General features: G+C 45.7%; 1 pseudogene; it reads left to right on the forward strand.

The window, feature by feature from the left end:
* The window catches only part of LOC111840622 (NACHT, LRR and PYD domains-containing protein 3-like), a 46,785-nt pseudogene that overhangs the window by 26,125 nt on the left and 844 nt on the right, over positions 1 to 19,816 (forward strand).

Here is a 19,816-nt window from a genome sequence, read left to right on the forward strand (position 1 = left end):
AAATCATATACAGCGCCCTCCACAATTATTGGCACCCCTTGTATAGATTTGTAAAAAGGGGTTAGAAAAAAATACACCGCTTGTCAAAGCAGTTTCATCTCATACAGAAAAAAATAAGAAAAATCCAACCTTTCATTGAAATAAATTTATTCAAAGAAAAACAAATCATCAAGAAATAATTATTTTCAACAAAAACACATTTGCCACAATTATTGCCACCTAAGCATTTAATATTTTGTACAACCTCCTTTTGCCAGTATAACAGCACTATAACATTTTATAAGGTTGGAGAATACAGAGCAGGGCATCGGAGTCCATTCCTCTTTACAGAACCTCTCCAGATCACCCAGGGTCCTATAGGCCCTCTCTTCTGCATTCTCTTCTTCGGCTCGGCCCACAGGTTTTCAGTGGGGTTCAGGTCAGGGGACTGAGATGGCCATGGCAGAAGCTTGATTCTGCGGTCAGCGAATCATTTTTATGTTGATTTGGACATGTGCTTAGGATCACTGTCCTGCTGGAAGATCCAATGAAGGCCCAGTTTTAGTGTCCTGGCAGAGGCAGCCAAATTTTGAGATAAAATGCCCTTGTATTTTATGGAGTCCATAATGCCATGCACCCTGTGATGGCTGCCCCACAGCCACACAGCTAAATTGTATTATTTATGGTCATTTGTTATTCTGTGTTGGAGTTTGTTTAGTTTAAGTGCACTAAATTAGTAATTATTAAATTGTTTAGGTATTTCTTTATTTGTCACATTTAACCAGTTGCTAGACGAGGCGCGCACGTTTAGTTAACTGGAATAATGTGTTAGGTATATATTGAGTTTAATTATTTTCTTTGATTTACCGTGTGTGGAGTGCAGGGGAGGATTCCTTGTTGCTCCAGTCAAAGAGGTGGCCAACATGGAAGCTGGGCTAAATGCAGGAAATTGGACAACTCCAACTAGCTGTTTGCAGTGGGGGTGGAATAGTTTACATTTGGTTTCTTTTTGTTGTTTAAGTACATTTTTTGGATTAATTTAAGTTAACTTGATTTTGTTTGGTTTGTTTAAAACATTAGCTGATTTTGTATTGATGTATCTGTGGTATTTGTTGTTGGGTTTCCCCTTTTTGTGTCTTGTGGTTTGGCCAACCAGTGTATATATAGCCCTCATGGTGTCTTATTAGGATTAGGAGAAGGTCAGTTTGTTTGGTTTAGATTGTTATTTTGGGCCCAAGTTTATTCTTTGTTAAATTGCTTTCTTTTGTGAATTAAAAAAAAAGGATTTTTTCCTAATTCGTCTGTGTTCCTCGTGCCTTCCATCTCGGTCCCTGACACACCCTAATGAAGTTTCCAGGGCCTTTGGAGGAAAAACAGCTCCACAACATCACAGAACCTCCACCATATTTTATAGTTGGGATGAGGTTAATTTCATTACATCCATCTTTCTTTTTACGCCAAACCCACCTTGAATGTTTATTGCCAAAAAGCTCCATTTTTGTTTCATCAGACCAATGAATTTGATTCCAGTCAAAGTTGTAGTAATGTTTTGCAAACTCCTGGCACTTACATAATAGGTAACTGACAGAAAAGGCTTCTTTCTGTCATACCTTTCAAAAAATCTGTTAGCATGAAGATGTGGTCTGATGGTTTTTTTCAGAGACGTGGTAACCCCAAGATTTTACATTGTCTTGTAATTCACCAACAGTCATCCTTGGGAATTTTTTGTCTCTCTTATGATCCTCCTCATTGTATGTGGGGGCTAAATAAACTTGGGTCCTCTTCCAGGCAGGTTTGTAACAGTTCCAGTTAATGTCCACTTTTTAAATTTTTGCCCTAGAAATGGGCATTTTAAAGCTATTTTTAATACCCATTCCCTGACTTATGAATGTCAGCACACTTCTCCCTCATTTGGACTGTGTGTTCTCTTATCTTTCCCATGTTGATGGATGACTAAGGGAATTTGGCCTCTGTGTCTCCTCATGTTTGTACCCCGGTTAATCAGGAAATCATGGATTACAGTTTGAAGGTTCCTATTCACTCCAATAAACTCAAATATGTATAATTTACATGGGAAACATGCTTCAGGTACATTGTGTTCACTATAATTTGCAGGGTTTTTGTTAAAAATAATTATTTCTTGATGAAGGATTTGTTTTTCTTAAATTAATTTCAATTAAAGGTTGGATTTTTCTCATTTTTTTCGGTGTGAGATGAAGCAACTTCACCAGAAGGTGGATTTTTTCTTACCCTTGTACAAAGGGGTGCCAATAATTACGGAGAGCATTGTATAACTGAGGCTGATGTGGTACTAAGCCTAGCTAAACTCAAAATAAATAAATCTCAGGGCCCTGATGGCATCTTACCTATAGTTTTAAAAGAGATTAGCGATATTATTAGCCAACCTTTAACTTTACTATTTCAGAAATCCTTATCTGTGGGTGTGGTACCTTCTGAAGTATTCAAAGTATGCTAATATAACGCCCATATTCAAAAAAAGGATAGAAGTAATCCAGCAAACTATAGCCAATTACTTTAACTTGCATAACTGGAAAAGTAATGGCAGCTATTATCAAAGTAAAAAATGGTATATTACCTGGATACAAATAACATTCTGAGGGATAGCCAACATGGATTTAGGAGAGGTAGATCCTGTACAACTAATCTACTTGAGTTCTTTGAGGAAGCTACAAGAAAAATCTATCACAAAAAATACTTAGATTTCCAGAAGGCCTTTGATGTTGTCCCCCACAAACAGCTCTTGCTTAAGCTCAAAGCTGCAGGGATTTTAGGAACTGTAGCAGCTTGGCTCGAAAACTGGTTAGCAGACAGGAAGCAGTAGGTAGTTATTAGAGGCACAATGCCACAGTGGGCCTGCGTTCATAATGGGGTACTGCAGGGTTCAATTTTAGTACCACTATTGTTCCTAATTTACATTAATGATATTGACACCAATACATACAGTAAACTGGTTAAATTTGCAGATGACACCAAGGTCGTGGTGTAGCAGATACTGATCTAGCAGCACAGAGGCTACAACAGGATCTTGATTTAATTAGCGACTGGGCTGATACCTGGCAGATGAAATTTAACGTAGATAAATGTAAGGTAATCCATGCAGGGAGCAGAAATATGAAGTACAGATATTTATGGATTCCACTGAATTAAAGGTAGCTGATTATGAGAAAGACCTTGGACTGTATGTTGATGCTTCCATGTCCCACTCTCGCCAGTGTGGGGAAGTAATTAAAATGGCCAATAGGATGTTGGGTTACATCTCTAGGTGTGTGACGTTTAATTCAAAGGAGGTGATGCTAAGATTATACAATTCCTTAGTAAGACCCCACCTAGAATATTGTTTTAATGTGAGAGGGGGATATAGGGCTTTCGAAGGAACAAACAGGTTCACTTTGGTCCGTTCAGAAATATTTATTAAAATATACACAAAATTATGATATACACTCACCTAAAGGATTATTAGGAACACTTGTTCAATTTCTCATTAATGCAATTATCTAATCAACCAATCACATGGCAGTTGCTTCAATGCATTTAGGGGTGTGGTCCTGGTCAAGACAATCTCCTGAACTCCAAACTGAATGTCAGAATGGGAAAGAAAGGTGATTTAAGCAATTTTGAGCGTGGCATGGTTGTTGGTGCCAGACGGGCCGGTCTGAGTATTTCACAATCTGCTCAGTTACTGGGATTTTCACGCACAACCATTTCTAGGGTTTACAAAGAATGGTGTGCAAAGGGAAAAACATCCAGTATGCGGCAGTCCTGTGGGCAAAAATGCCTTGTTGATGTTAGAGGTCAGAGGAGAATGGGCCGACTGATTCAAGCTGATAGAAGAGCAACTTTGACTGAAATAACCACTCGTTACAACCGAGGTATGCAGCAAAGCATTTGTGAAGCCACAACACGCACAACCTTGAGGCGGATGGGCTACAACAGCAGAAGACCCCACCGGGTACCACTCATCTCCACTACAAATAGGAAAAAGAGGCTACAATTTGCACGAGTTCACCAAAATTGGACACTTGAAGACTGGAAAAATGTTGCCTGGTCTGATGAGTCTCGATTTCTGTTGAGACATTCAAATGGTAGAGTCAGAATTTGGCGTAAACAGAATGAGAACATGGATCCATCATGCCTTGTTACCACTGTGCAGGCTGGTGGTGGTGGTGTAATGGTGTGGGGGATGTTTTCTTGGCACACTTTAGGCACCTTAGTGCCAATTGGGCATCGTTTAAATGCCACGGCCTACCTGAGCATTGTTTCTGACCATGTCCATCCCTTTATGACCACCATGTACCCATCCTCTGATGGCTACTTCCAGCAGGATAATGCACCATGTCACAAAGCTCGAATCATTTCAAATTGGTTTCTTGAACATGACAATGAGTTCACTGTACTAAAATGGCCCCCACAGTCACCAGATCTCAACCCAATAGAGCATCTTTGGGATGTGGTGGAACGGGAACTTCGTGCCCTGGATGTGCATCCCACAAATCTCCATCAACTGCAAGATGCTATCCTATCAATATGGGCCAACATTTCTAAAGAATGCTTTCAGCACCTTGTTGAATCAATGCCACATAGAATTAAGGCAGTTCTGAAGGCGAAAGGGGGTCAAACACCGTATTAGTATGGTGTTCCTAATAATCCTTTAGGTGAGTGTATTTCATAAGCACTGATAGGTAATCCCATCAATTAATAAAATGGAAAAGCAGCTGCAAGCCATCTACACTCGGATGTGCCATCATCACCTACCCTCACTCTTAGACTGGGGAGCCCCTTTCAATTCTGGCAGGAGACCAACATGTGATTCCTGAGAAAGTGCCGGGTGATGCACGCTCTATCCCACGGCTGAACTCCAGTCAGCATGTTACACCAAATCCTACAACTACCAAAATCCATCTTAAGGCTTTGGGAGTTCTTTGGATAGTATGTTGGCTTCTGTCTGAATGACCACAAGACAAAAATAGATTTTATAAAGACATTTATTTGCACAAAACAACACTAAACTACAACAAACAATGGACCGACTTAATGAGGCTGTGAAGCTGGTAGGAAAATGGTAAGTGTGATATATGAGTGTGTGTCATATGCAATGTGTGTTTGAGAGCGTCTGCGACAGGGTACGTGTGTATGAGAGCGTCTGTTACAGGGTACGTGTGTATGAGAGCGTCTGTTACAGGGTACGTGTGTATGAGAGTGTCTGTGGCAGGGTACGTGTGTATGAGAGCGTCTGTTACAGGGTACGTGTGTATGAGAGCGTCTGCGGCAGGGTACGTGTGTATGAGAGCGTCTGCGGCAGGGTACGTGTGTATGAGAGCGTCTGCTACAGGGTACGTGTGTATGAGAGCGTCTACGGCAGGGTACGTGTGTATGAGAGCGTCTGTTACAGGGTACGTGTGTATGAGAGCGTCTGCTACAGGTTACGTGTGTATGAGAGCGTCTGTTACAGGGTACGTGTGTATGAGAGCGTCTACGGCAGGGTACGTGTGTATGAGAGAGTCTACGGCAGGGTACGTGTGTATGACAGCGTCTGTTACAAGGTACGAGTGTATGAGAGCGTCTGTTACAGGGTACGTGTGTATGAGAGCGTCTGTTACAGGGTACGTGTGTATGAGAGCGTCTGTTACAGGGTACGTGTGTATGAGAGCGTCTACGGCAGGGTACGTGTGTATGAGAGAGTCTACGGCAGGGTACGTGTGTATGAGAGCGTCTGTTACAGGGTACGAGTGTATGAGAGCGTCTGTTACAGGGTACGTGTGTATGAGAGCGTCTACGGCAGGGTACGTGTGTTTGAGAGCGTCTGTTACAGGGTACGTGTGTATGAGAGCGTCTACGGCAGGGTACGTGTGTATGAGAGAGTCTGTTACAGGGTACGTGTGTATGAGAGCGTCTGTTACAGGGTACGTGTGTATGAGAGCGTCTGTTACAGGGTACGTGTGTATGAGAGCGTCTGTTACAGGGTACGTGTGTATGAGAGCGTCTGTTACAGGGTACGTGTGTATGAGAGCGTCTGCTACAGGTTACGTGTGTATGAGAGCGTCTGTTACAGGGTACGTGTGTATGAGAGCGTCTGTTACAGGGTACGTGTGTATGAGAGCGTCTGCTACAGGGTACGTGTGTATGAGAGCGTCTGTTACAGGGTACGTGTGTATGAGAGCGTCTGCTACAGGGTACGTGTGTATGAGAGCGTCTACGGCAGGGTACGTGTGTATGAGAGCGTCTACGGCAGGGTACGTGTGTATGAGAGCGTCTGTTACAGGGTACGTGTGTATGAGAGCGTCTGTTACAGGGCACGTGTGTATGAGAGCGTCTGTTACAGGGTACGTGTGTATGAGAGCGTCTGTTACAGGGTACGTGTGTATGAGAGCGTCTGTTACAGGGTACGTGTGTGAGAGCGTCTGTTACAGGGTACGTGTGTATGAGAGCGTCTGTTACAGGGCACGTGTGTATGACAGCGTCTGTTACAGGGTACGTGTGTATGAGAGCGTCTGTTACAGGGTACGTGTGTATGAGAGCGTCTGTTACAGGGTACGTGTGTATGAGAGCGTCTGCTACAGGGTACGTGTGTATGAGAGCGTCTACGGCAGGGTACGTGTGTATGAGAGCGTCTGTTACAGGGTACGTGTGTATGAGAGCGTCTGTTACAGGGTACGTGTGTATGAGAGCGTCTGTTACAGGGTACGTGTGTATGAGGGCGTCTACGGCAGGGTACGTGTGTATGAGAGAGTCTGTTACAGGGTACGTGTGTATGAGAGCGTCTGTTACAGGGTACGTGTGTATGAGAGCGTCTGTTACAGGGTACGTGTGTATGAGAGCGTCTGTTACAGGGCACGTGTGTATGAGAGCGTCTGTTACAGGGCACGTGTGTATGAGAGCGTCTGTTACAGGGTACGTGTGTATGAGAGCGTCTGTTACAGGGTACGTGTGTATGAGAGCGTCTGTTACAGGGCACGTGTGTATGAGAGCGTCTGTTACAGGGCACGTGTGTATGAGAGCGTCTGTTACAGGGTACGTGTGTATGAGAGCGTCTGTTACAGGGTACGTGTGTATGAGAGCGTCTGTTACAGGGTACGTGTGTATGAGAGCGTCCGTTACAGGGCACGTGTGTATGAGAGCGTCCGTTACAGGGTACGTGTGTATGAGAGCGTCCGTTACAGGGTACGTGTGTATGAGAGCGTCTGTTACAGGGTACGTGTGTGAGAGCGTCTGTTACAGGGTACGTGTGTATGAGAGCATCTGTTACAGGGCACGTGTGTATGACAGCGTCTGTTACAGGGTACGTGTGTATGAGAGCGTCTGTTACAGGGTACGTGTGTATGAGAGCGTCTGTTACAGGGTACGTGTGTATGAGAGCGTCTGCTACAGGGTACGTGTGTATGAGAGCGTTTACGGCAGGGTACGTGTGTATGAGAGTGTCTGCTACAGGGTACGTGTGTATGAGAGCGTCTGTTACAGGGTACGTGTGTGAGAGCGTCTGTTACAGGGTACGTGTGTATGAGAGCGTCTGTTACAGGGCACGTGTGTATGACAGCGTCTGTTACAGGGTACGTGTGTATGAGAGCGTCTGTTACAGGGTACGTGTGTATGAGAGCGTCTGTTACAGGGTACGTGTGTATGAGAGCGTCTGCTACAGGGTACGTGTGTATGAGAGCGTCTACGGCAGGGTACGTGTGTATGAGAGCGTCTGTTACAGGGTACGTGTGTATGAGAGCGTCTGTTACCGGGTACGTGTGTATGAGAGCGTCTGTTACAGGGTACGTGTGTATGAGGGCGTCTACGGCAGGGTACGTGTGTATGAGAGAGTCTGTTACAGGGTACGTGTGTATGAGAGCGTCTGTTACAGGGTACGTGTGTATGAGAGCGTCTGTTACAGGGTACGTGTGTATGAGAGCGTCTGTTACAGGGCACGTGTGTATGAGAGCGTCTGTTACAGGGCACGTGTGTATGAGAGCGTCTGTTACAGGGTACGTGTGTATGAGAGCGTCTGTTACAGGGTACGTGTGTATGAGAGCGTCTGTTACAGGGTACGTGTGTATGAGAGCGTCTGTTACAGGGCACGTGTGTATGAGAGCGTCTGTTACAGGGCACGTGTGTATGAGAGCGTCTGTTACAGGGTACGTGTGTATGAGAGCGTCTGTTACAGGGTACGTGTGTATGAGAGCGTCCGTTACAGGGTACGTGTGTATGAGAGCGTCTGTTACAGGGTACGTGTGTATGAGAGCGTCCGTTACAGGGTACGTGTGTATGAGAGCGTCTGTTACAGGGTACGTGTGTATGAGAGCGTCCGTTACAGGGTACGTGTGTATGAGAGCGTCTGTTACAGGGTACGTGTGTATGAGAGCGTCCGTTACAGGGCACGTGTGTATGAGAGCGTCCGTTACAGGGTACGTGTGTATGAGAGCGTCCGTTACAGGGTACGTGTGTATGAGAGCGTCTGTTACAGGGTACGTGTGTGAGAGCGTCTGTTACAGGGTACGTGTGTATGAGAGCATCTGTTACAGGGCACGTGTGTATGACAGCGTCTGTTACAGGGTACGTGTGTATGAGAGCGTCTGTTACAGGGTACGTGTGTATGAGAGCGTCTGTTACAGGGTACGTGTGTATGAGAGCGTCTGCTACAGGGTACGTGTGTATGAGAGCGTTTACGGCAGGGTACGTGTGTATGAGAGTGTCTGCTACAGGGTACGTGTGTATGAGAGCGTCTGCGGCAGGGTACGTGTGTATGAGAGTGTCTGCGGCAGGGTACGTGTGTATGAGAGTTTCTGTTACAGAGTACGCGTGTATCAGAGTGTCTGTGGCAAGGTTCGTGTGTATGAGAGCGTATGTTACATCTTTCAAAATGGCGCCGCTGAGGTAGGCTGCCTCGCTGGTTGCTCCGACCCATTTTTTATTTTACTTTATTTTATTTATTTACTTTACTTTTTTTCATGATCTTGCCCTCTCAACATGACAACTACATCTATTAGATACAATAGAAATACTCTTATTTCTATTGGTCCACAATACACTGACTTACCAAAGCTTTTAACACCGGACTCAACCTGATCGACAGAGATCCTGAGGGAGAACAAAAGACGCGACCCAAAGCAACGGCCCCGAGAAAAACAAGCTGGCGTCAGGAACAGGCTGCGGGCTCACACACTCCATGCTCCAATGCCCAGTATCCTGCTAGCCAACGTTCAATCCATCAAGGGCAAGCTTGATGACCTCAGGGCCAGAGTCATGTTCCAGAGAGACATTCGGGACTGCAACCTCCTCTACTTCACCGAGACTTGGCTGAACCCAGCGGTACCAGACCATGCAATCCAGCTCCTTCTTGGTCTACCGCATGGACAGAACAATGGAGTTGGGGAAGACAAGATGAGGTGGAGTATGTCTGGTGGTGAACAACAACTTGTGCGACAATGCGAGCATCTGTCCCCGCACACACTCATGCTCACCCAACCTGGAACTTCTGATCATCAAATGTCGCTTTTTTTTTATCTTCCTCAGGAATTCACCGCGGTCATAGTCATAGCCATTTATATCCCGCCTCAGGCAGACACGGACTTATGTGAGCTACATATGTGAGCCTTATGTGAGCTACATGAGGCTCTCACTGTTCACCAAAAAATCCACCAGGATGCTGCACTGATTGTGACGGGGGACTTTAATAATGTCAACCTTAAACGCTCACTCCCAAACCTCCACCAACACATCTCCTGCCCCACCAGGGGCAATAGGACATTAGACCACTGCTACACTCCGTTCAAAGACTGCTATAGACCAAAGTCTCTGCCGACGTTTGGGAAATCGGACCATGCCACCATTTTCCTTATGCCTGTTCACAAACAGGCTTAAACAGGAAGCTCCGGTCATGAGGGAGGTCTCACGCTGGAGGGACCAATCAGTGGCCGCTCTGCAGGACTCATTGGATGACGCAGACATGTTCCGGCGCAGCTCCGATGACATCGGCATGTTTATGAAAGCGGTTGTGGGATTTATCAGGAAACTTGCAGATGATACAGTTCACAAAACAATCATCAGTACGTTTCCCAATTTATCAGGGTGGATAAAAACATCCGCAATGCTCTGAGATCATGCACCGCTGCCTACAAAGATGGGCTTGCCACTGGTATCATGGATCAGTACAAAGCTGTGTCATACAACGTGTGCAAAGCGGTGAAAGAGGCAAAGCGGACCTACGGGAGGAAACTAGAGTCACAGCTGCAACAATGTGACACTAGGAACCTCTGGAAGGGACTGCAAACAATAACGGACTACAAAAAACTACGCTCTACAGTGATGTATGCGGACGCATCACTGGCTGGCGAACTGAACATGTTCTATGCTCGCTTCGAGGCTGCTGCTAACTACGCCACTGTAAATAGTTGTGTAAACAGCAGCACGCGCTCGGAGCATGCCAGTGAAGGGAACGCATTCATCATCACAGAGCAAGCCGTGAGGAAAGCCTTCAAGAGAGTGAACACCAGGAAGGCTACTGGACCAGACGGCATCCCAAGTCAGGTCCTAGGAGCCTGCACAGACCAGCTAGCACCAGTGATCACGCAGATCTTCAACCTCTCCCTAGCTCAGGCAGTGATTCCCACATGCTTCAAGCACTCCATCATTGTTCCTGTCCCTAAGAAACGACAGCCCACTTGTCTCGATGACTACTGCCCAGTAGCACTGACCTCAGTTGTGATGAAGTGCTTTGGACATCTGGTCAGAGATTTCATCACCTCTTCACTTCCTGCCACCATAGACCCACTGCAGTTTGCTTACCGGTCTAACCGTTCCACCGATGATGCCATCTCCCATCTCCTACACACAACCCTGAGCCACCTGGACACTGGCGGAGGGAATTATGATAGAATGCTGTTCGTAGACTACAGCTCAGCTTTCAACACCATAATTCCCTCAAGGCTCTTCACCAAGTTGAAGGATCTGGGACTCATCACTGTGTCAGTGGGTCCTCATCTTTCTCACAGACAGGACCCAATCAGTCAGGGTGGGCAAACATGTCTCTCCCTCTATCACTATCAGCACTGGAGCCCCCTAGGGCTGAGTTTTGAACCCCCTGCTGTACTCCTTGTACACACATGACTGCATACCCACGTCAGGCTCCACCTCCAACATCAACTTTGCTGACGACACTGTTGTGCTGGGCCTGATCTCTGGCAACATTGAGAAGGAGGAGATTAAAAACCTGGAGAACTGGTGCCAGAAGAACAACCTCCTCCTTAATGTCAGCAAGACAAAGGAGCTGGACTTCAGCACCAAGCAGGTGAGGAGCTACCAGCTCCTTCACATCAGTGGGATGCCAGTGGAGAGAGTGGACAGCTTCCAGTACCTAGGTGTTCACATCTCACCGGACCTGTCATGGTCCTGCCACATCAATGTCCAGGTAAAGAAGCCCCAACAGACACATCAGAGACTTCCACCTACTGTACCACCGAGGGTGCTGAGGAACTTTTACTCCTGCACCATCGAGAGCATCCTGACGGGAAATATCTGCACTTGGTTTGGGAATAGCACCAAGCAGGACAGATGGGCTCTCCAAAGAGTGGTACGAGCGGCCGAACACATCATTTGCACTGAGCTCCCTGACCTGCAGTCCATCTACACCAAGCAGAGCTGGACCAAAGCCAGGAAGATAATGAAAGACCTCAGCCATCCCGACAATGGGCGTCTTCACTCCCTCAAGACCAACAATTCTTCCCTCAGGCTGTTCGGGAACCAGAACACCACCTAGGACTGGACTCAGTTCACTGCCCCCCCCCCCCCCCCCCGTTCCCACACACACACACACACACACACACACACACTGTACTGCACTACACTGCACTGTACACCGATAATAATATTAGGACATTGTTGCTGCTAATTGCACATTGCCCTTTTTATTCTATTTGTACATATTTTAATTTCTATTTTTTATTCTTATCTCTCTTCATATTCTATATTTTATCTTTATATTCTATTATTATTACAGTTTATATTTTATATCTTTACATTTTATCTTACTACATTTCATTCTTATCTTCTACTTTATTTCAGTATTATTATTATTATTATTATTATTATTATTATTATTATTTGTATTCTAACCTCCCTAACCCCCTAGTGGTGGTATATCCCACGTTATACAGAGTGATACGATATAATCTTAGTGGAGATAATAATAATAATAATAATAATAATATCCTATATTATTATAATACACTATTATGGTTTATTATTAGTAATAAAAATAATAATTACAATGCTAAAATGTATATATAAAATTATTATAACATTATATACACACATATATTCATGTGCATATATAATTATAGGAATTATTATAATAATACTATAATAATTATAAACAACAATGATAATAATAATACCTCGATCTTATACTTTGCATAACGTCATGTCCAGTCCAGGACTGGAGATCATGTGAGCAGCAGAGAGACAAATAATGAACCCCCTTTTTTAATGGGTTGCGTCCTATCTCAAATAAAGGCATTTTTGGGACGCCAGTGTCTTTGTCAGTATTTTACAGTCTACCCCCAGCAGGCTTACAGGTCTAAGGTTAGATGGGTGTGCTGTATCTCTATATTTTTTAGGGATAAGAGTAATTAAGGCATCATTAAATGTGTTAGGTAAAGAACCTATTGTAAATACTTCCAAATACAGTGGTACCTCAGTTCTCGAACTCATTAGAACTCAAATTTCTTAAAAGTCGAACAAACCAGTTCGAAAAAAAAAATACCTAGAACTCGATCTGAATCTCAGAAGTTAAACCGTGAACGCTAACCTAAGATAACTTGTACACGTGGGGAAATGAGTCACGCTGCACGTCTCTCAGCGGAAACAAAGGGTAACGCTTCAGTCTCAGCCTTGCATTCGCTGTGATAGGATCATGCATGTTTACACTAGCTGAATACATGTATTTAGACAATAAAAATACATTTAGACAATGATAGTAACAGTAATTATTATTATATAATAAAATACTTTTTAAAATAAAGATTTCTTATTCATTATTTTAATATTAATTAATTAGTACATTTAATTATAATAATATTGTCATGCCCAGCGGGGACTGAACGGAGACAAAGGCGCAGACGAAACAAACTGAAACACGGACGAAATACAGAGGACTAATGACAACAACCAGAAACAGCTGATCACATGGGGATTCCACACGGGGATTCCACACGGGGTTAACGAGGGGGCGTGGCACACGGAAGGAGCGGACAATCTGGGCAGGACACATTGTTTTTTTTTTACTTTACACATTGTTTGGATACATTTATTTTCTTCCTTTAAAAATTACTGTTTTGATAAATGTGCATGCAGTATATGTACAGTATATGCTTTTCTTGTTTTGTCTGGTTCATTTTATGTTTAAATGCTAAAAAAAAAACATATTTCAGTGTCATTTTTTGGGGGCGGGAACATATTAATTGGTTTTCCATTATTTCTTATGGGGAAGATTCGATCAGAACTCGAACTTTTTAGGATTCGGTCCGGAGTTCTTAACGGATTAATTTCGAGTTCTGAGGTACCACTGTATACCTTATGTAAAATGGGAGGTAATATGTCAATATATTTTTTATAATATTCAATCGGGAAGCCTTCCAGTCCAGGTGACTTCCCGTTTTTCATGGATAGAATTGTGTTTCTTATCCCATCCTCTGTTATAGGAGCATCCAGCCTTGCTCTTTGCTCCTCTTAGATAGTGGGTAGTTGGAGGTTTGAGAAAACCTTCTCTACCTCTTCTGTGGCAGGTGTGCAGTCAGATGTATACAGATCTTTGTAGAAATTTTCAAATACCTTATTGATTTCTTTCGATGATGTAACCACTCCACTTCCCGTCTTAATCATTGGAATATTGTTAGAGATATCCTGATGTTTCAGTTGCCTGGCTAATAATCTGCTGCTTTTTTCCCCACCCTCATAAAAGTTTCAGTCTAAATAATTTCAGTCTAAATAAGGTATATTCTGCTTTTTTGTTATATATCTCGTGTAACGGATATTTATGATCACAGATAGTTTGGTGTAGCTTATCAGTGTTATGTGTCGCAAAATCTTTTTCCAAGTTACACATCTCCTTTTCTAACTTTGTCACTTTCATGGCATTCTCTTTCTTAATTTTCGAGGATCGAGTTATAATTTTCCCTCATGTGTACACTTTTGATGCTTCCCAAAAAGGATATTTTTGGTGTGGATCCAGTATTGATTTCAAAAAAGGATTTAAATTCCTCTAATACTGTGTTGCTAAACACCTCATCTTGCAATAGCCTGGTATTTAGCCTCTACCTGCCCTTTCTCTCTCTGTCTGTCTGTGAGTCTATATGTAGCTCCACTGCACTATGATCACTCGAAGAATGACAGCTTACAGTCCTCCCAGTTGAGGTCTCGGTCTCGGGCTGTTAAGTGCAGGAAGGAAATCAAAATGGTCCTCGGTGGCTTGTCTGTTCCGGGCACCGGAGCCATAGAGCAATGTGCACCTTCAGTCTCAAATTCCTGTCCGATGAGGCCAAGTCCCTCCGATTTGATTCTTTCCACATACTGTACTGCATCACTTTGCCCATCTGCTCTTTGTTTTCTTTCAGTCCCACCAGCCTTATGTTACTTCTCCTGCTCTGGTTTTCAAGGTCTTTCACTCGTGTCCATAGAGTCTCTAACTTCTTGTTGTGTTTCTCTACATCTTTCTCCATTCGAGTGTTTACGTCCTCCATATCCCATATCCGATACTTACTTGCATGTTGTCCACTGCGTCTTTCAGCTCTTTTGTTGTCTCTTTAATCACGACAGCGTCCACTGCAGCGTTGCATTCATGTTCCTTATCTCCTCCATCGCTTTGTTATCACTCGTACTTTCAGTCGGCTCGTCGCTGTCAGCCATGTTGTTTCTCTTTAAGGGCTTGCTTCACTTGCTCATGCTTTGAAAAAAGTTTGCTTTCGCACTGCTCGACATTCCACCGCTAATTAACGCTATCGGTAGTAAAGTATTTAACTGTGATATAATGCACCGAGTTTACCCTAAAAATCAAGTGTGTGTTACCAAATAATGAGAATAATCGATGGTCTGTCAGGAGCTCTCCTTGTGTGCTGCCGCCCTTCTCGGCGGTCCCATGTTACTCCATGCTGAGCAATATTGACTAAATTAAATAATCTATGGATGTTGTCTGAGACATGTCTTGTCTTGATGTCTGTCTGATCAGGATGGATTATAGTAGGAATGACTGTCTCTCACCGAGTGGTGAGAGCTTTTGTAATGATTTTCAAGTCTGTATTCATTAGTGAGATTGGCGGGTAACTGGAGGGCTGTGTTGGGTCTTTATCATGCTTCAATAACACTGTAATGGCCGGTAACTGGAGGGTTGTGCTGGGTCTTTATCATGCTTCAATAACACTGTTATGGCCAGTAGCTGGAGGGTTGTGTTGGGTCTTTATCAGGTTTCAATAACAGTGTAATGGCCGGTAACTGGAGGGTTGTGTTGGGTCTTTATCAGGTTTCAATAACACTGTTATGGCCAGTAGCTGGAGGGTTGTGTTGGGTCTTTATCAGGTTTCAATAACACTGTTATGGCCAGTAGCTGGAGGGTTGTGTTGGGTCTTTATCAGGTTTCAATAACACTGTTATGGCCAGTAGCTGGAGGGTTGTGTTGGGTCTTTATCAGGTTTCAATAACAGTGTAATGGTCGCTGTGCTCATACTGTATGTGATAGGATTTGTGATGTATGTTTAATTTCTCTATCAGTCTACTGAAGAGTGGAGATAATACATCCCAAAAATGTTTTTGGGATGTATTATTTGATTGAGGACCTTATGGAGTTATTCTGATGTTAATGGTGCATCAAGGGCATCTGCCATTTCATTGGTTAATATAAGTACATCTAGATTATTTAAAATGATTCTATATCAATTGGATCTGGTCTTTGTTCTGAGTTTTCTTATAAAATATTCGGAAAGTATTGTTAATTTCACGTGATTATTGAATATTTATTAGAGGAGTCACTTTTACTTAAAAGTAATGCTTGTAATGGTGAAGTGATGTTATTTATTGGGGAGTCTTTGTCTGTCTCTCTGCAGGCTGTCAGGCTGTAGAGTCACAGAAGAAGGCTGTTCTTCCTTGGCTTTAGCTCTGAGGTCAAACCCCTCACACCTGAGAGAGCTGGATCTGAGCTACAATCACCCAGGAGACTCAGGAGTGAAGCTGCTCTCTGCTGTACTGGAGGATCACAGCTGTAAACTGGAGATGAAGTGAGTACAGAGTGTGTCTGACACTCTAGAGATACTTACAGTATGCATGTACGTGAAGAAGAGGCACCAATAAATAAATGGATACAGCAGCACTATGTCATTCTGCTTCTCCTATAGTGTGGACCACAGTGGAGAGTGCAGGACCAGACCAGGCTTACAGAAATGTAAGTGTGTTTGCATGTTTTTTTTTTTTTTTTAATAATACCATTAATACTATGTTATGGTTGTATTCACACAATTGTTGTGATTAGTGTGGCTTTTTGCATTGTGTGTAGATGGACTTCCATGTTTGTGTTTAGGTGAGTTTCTGTTTGTGTCATTTTAGACAACATCCAAATGAGAAAATTAACACATCAAAATCATCACCAAAAACACTATCAATTAATTTAGTCATTTTTAAAAATATTTTTTACAAATACTTTATAGCTGCTCATATTGTCTGGACTCGTCGTGCTGGGCTCCAGCACCCCAGGACTGGATTTGGACACCCCTGCCTTAGAAAAAACAGGCACCACATGTCGATGTTCATTGGCCAATCAGGTAGTGATCCTCTCATAAATATTAATGAGCCAGCCAATGATGCATTGCTTCGCTCATGAATATTAATAAGATTTCCCAAATTTGTGTCCCGGACACACTGGATGTGCGGCAGAAAATATCGAATTTCATTTCGGTGCCCATGTTAACAGATTATAGCGAACACGTGCCTGCGCCTGCTCGCGCCTTGCAGCAGCGGCGCTGCATCTAGAGTCATGCACGCAGTAAGTTTGGGCTAATTGTAAGTGAACGAAGATAAATGCCATTTAAACTGAGGTACCTTAAATCCGACAAGTTGTACGGCTAAGCAAAAAATCTTGCTTTTTCCATATGAGTCCATGGTATTGCTACTTCTGTGGCAAATGGAACATATCCGACTCGGTTTTCCCGAGTTTTTAGCGGATGTGACGTAATATCGGAATCCGAGGGAAATGGAATGCAGCAATATTTCTCGGATCTGCGAGAAACGGGAGCGCGCATGTTGTCACTTCCGGCTTCAAAACTTCGAATCCGACTCGGAGTCTCGGAATACGAGTTCCAAGGGCAAATAGAACACACCAAAACTGCCCGAAAAGGGTTGAGAGAGACATTTCAGGGATTTTGAGGCATTCTACGCTGCAGATGAGTTAATTGCGTTAAAAATCAGATTAATCATGATGATGGATTAATCCGCGTTAACTCGTTAATTTTGACAGCCCTATTAATAATACTACTTAAGTATTCTGTTATTAATGGCCATTTTCAAGCCGAACGCACCGGCTTTAGCGGTTAGAGGGAAAGACACTGACTTTAGTATTGTCACGTTCGGACGGCAGGCGAGCCGTGGAAGCAGGCGAGAGCAGCCAGGAAGTCAGGTAAACGGGGTTTATTAGGCGAAAGACGGACAGGCACGGACATCTACGGACACTACAATGATGGATCTGGGGAAACTAACTGAGACACGGACTAAATACAAAAGACTAGACAAACAGAACAGGCAACAGGTGAGAACAATCAGGGATGAACACGAGATAACGAGGTGGGCGTGGCACACATTAGGATCGGACGGAGCTGGGCGTGACATAACCCCCCCCAAAGGCGCGCACACCGGGCGCGCCCGAGAGGAGGCGACGGACAAGACGAGACCGGGGAACAGGACCTGGAAGACAAAAGCCAAACACATTAACGAGGGACCGGGAACAGGACAGAGACACAAAACAGGAACAAGGACGAAAAGAAAGACAGGACCCGACAAAGAACAGGAAAGGCAGACAGGCAAACAGAGAAGGGAGACAGTGGAAACACCCACAGGCGACACGAAGGGGGAGTGAATGGAGGAGGAACAGAGGGACGAGGAGCAGAGACAGGCGGGACAAAGGGAAAGGGAGGAGGAAGAAGGGGAGCCCGAAGGAACCCAGATAGGCAGCGGCCGGAGGGGCCGCAGGCGAGAGGGAGGAGGGAGCAGGAGGGGACCACCAAGGGGCCAATGGAACGGGACGAAGGAGTGACGGAGGGGACACGGAGGGAGCAGGAGGGAACACCGGTGCAGGCAGGCAGGAGGGGGAAGCCGCGGCAGGCGGAGGCGCAGCCGGAGCCGGGGAAGGCGCCGTCCGACGCCAAGCCGAAGCAGGGGGGCCCGGAGGCAGCCGACACGGAGCCGGAGGCGGGACTGAGGACCGGCACCGAGGAACCAGGGGGGGACCCGGCAGAGACCGTCGACCCCGAGCCGGAGGACCCGCAGGCAGCCACCTAGCCACGGCCAGGGGCCGAACAGGCGAGCCAGGGGGCAGGGCGGGCGGGACCCGAGCTCGACGCCTGTGTCCCCGTCCCTTACGGGACACCGAAAGGCAGGGTCCTGGGGGGCGTCGGCATTGCCGGGGCAAGGGCGAGGGAGTCACTAGAGCCGCAGCAGGTGGAGACTCGGGCAGTGCAGGGGGCGTGGTGGCAGCCTTGGGCGTTGCAGCCGGAGCCGCGGGCTGGACGAGCAGGACAGAAGAGTCGGGCAGGACAGAAGAGCCGGGCTGGACGGGCAGGACAGGCGAGCCGGGCTGGACGGGAGGAGCGGCGGCCTCAGGCAGGGCCGCGGGCAGAGTGGCGGCCTCAGACAGGGCCACGGGCGTGTGGACAGCAAGGGGCGCCTCGGCGGGCGCCGCCATCACGCAGCCAGCAGGGGGCGCAACCGCGGGCACCTCGGGTGGTGCCGCAGGCAGAGTGATGGCAGCTGCAGGGACCGCAGGCAGAGCGGCGGCAGCTGCAGGGACCGCAGGCAGAGCTAGCGGGTCAGGTAGGACAGGCGGGTCAGGCAGGACAGGCGGGTCAGGCAGGACAATCGGTGCCGCGGGCAGTGCGGCGGCAGCAGCAGTAAGCGGTGCTGGCAGGTCCGGAGCAGGCAGGTCCGGCACGACAGGCAGATCCGGAACGGGCGCCAGGTCTAGGGACCCGGGGAATAGCGTCCCTTACGGCGCGTATCCTGCCTAGACCCAGGCGCGCCGCTGGTGCTCGGTCTGCCGCGCTGTGCTTTCGTGGAGATCCATCATTCTGTCACGTTCGGACGGCAGGCAAGCCGTGGAAGCAGGCGAGAGCAGCCAGGAAGTCAGGTAAACGGGGTTTATTAGGCGAAAGACGGACAGGCACGGACATCTACGGACACTACAATGACGGATCTGGGGAAACTAACTGAGACACGGACTAAATACAAAAGACTAGACAAACGGAACAGGCAACAGGTGAGAACAATCAGGGATGAACACGAGGTAACGAGGTGGGCGTGGCACACATTAGGATCGGACGGAGCTGGGCGTGACAAGAATTGATCTCAGGTGCCGTTTTGTGGCAAATATGGTTGTGATGAATGTGTCTGATGAATGTCACTGCTTTGTAATTTTATTTATCCATAATTAAGCTGTTAGTTTAGCTCATGCCGCATTTTGGCGGTTCTTTCCGCCGGCGTCGCACACCGTCTTACATTTCCTGATCTATTTCATAAACTTCACTTCCTGATTGGTTCGGGGAAGCTGTTCTGTTTTTATATTGTACAGAAACATAAAGTACAGGCTGCC

This window comes from Paramormyrops kingsleyae, chromosome 19 (assembly GCF_048594095.1).
Source record: "Paramormyrops kingsleyae isolate MSU_618 chromosome 19, PKINGS_0.4, whole genome shotgun sequence".
Taxonomy (NCBI): domain Eukaryota; kingdom Metazoa; phylum Chordata; class Actinopteri; order Osteoglossiformes; family Mormyridae; genus Paramormyrops; species Paramormyrops kingsleyae.